This window comes from Periplaneta americana, chromosome 3 (genome assembly GCF_040183065.1).
Source record: "Periplaneta americana isolate PAMFEO1 chromosome 3, P.americana_PAMFEO1_priV1, whole genome shotgun sequence".
Taxonomy (NCBI): domain Eukaryota; kingdom Metazoa; phylum Arthropoda; class Insecta; order Blattodea; family Blattidae; genus Periplaneta; species Periplaneta americana.
In genome coordinates, this window is record NC_091119.1 from 46564260 (window position 1) to 46565076 (window position 817).

The window sequence follows — 817 nt, forward strand, 5'->3', positions numbered from 1 at the left end:
GATAATACAGGTGGGTAATTGATAGAAATACCATTTCACATTTTAATAAATTTCTTTCGTGTTTAGATTTTTATTACAATACTGTCAAAGAGGGGAAAAAGCATGGCAGTGACTCCACCAAGAAAGTGTAAACGTGCTGCGAGAGTGAGGATTACTTCCCCTATTGGCGTTCTGTTCTTTCAGATTTAACCGAAAGAAAATAATGAAGGAATTATGCTCACAGAGACAGCAATTATAACTAGAATAGCAAAATTATTAAGAGTAAGTATTCTTAAGCATACATTTCATGGTGGTATTCGGTTTTCGGAGTTAGTACTAATATTTTCACGTGTTCAAACAAAATACATTTTTAGGTTAGGTCTCGTGTATCAATTGTTTAGTCAAACCAATGAATTTCGTATTGCCAGACAAAATGTCTACATGTTGATCCCTTTCTCGTATAGTTTGCCTACGAAAATATGTTACGGTACAAATTATTGAACTATTTAGAATAACCTTCCAACATAAAGGTAAAGTACGGTAAGTAAATAAGTAATTCATTACGTAGGATCGTGATTTTACTTCATATGGTGATATTTGGTAACATTTGGCAACACTGACAAGACGACGACAATAATTTGCTGTTTAGGAACTGTTCTTACGTAACCCCCCCCCCCCTCCCGCAAACACTGTATATACCAGTATTACATATGATGTAAAAGTGAAAGTAAAAGGTAATTTGAAGTACTGGTAACAGTGCGAGAGATTGTTCGGACTTGCTGTCATAGCTGAACTAGGATCACTGTTTGAAACCTTGATGCACTCTTGTTTCATGCAG

At 35.4% G+C, this 817-nt stretch overlaps 1 protein-coding gene across 2 annotated transcripts in view; it reads left to right on the top strand.

Annotated features, from left to right (window-relative positions):
- The window catches only part of LOC138696012 (mannosylglucosyl-3-phosphoglycerate phosphatase), an 82150-nt gene that overhangs the window by 45562 nt on the left and 35771 nt on the right, over positions 1-817 (top strand). The window lies entirely within an intron of this gene.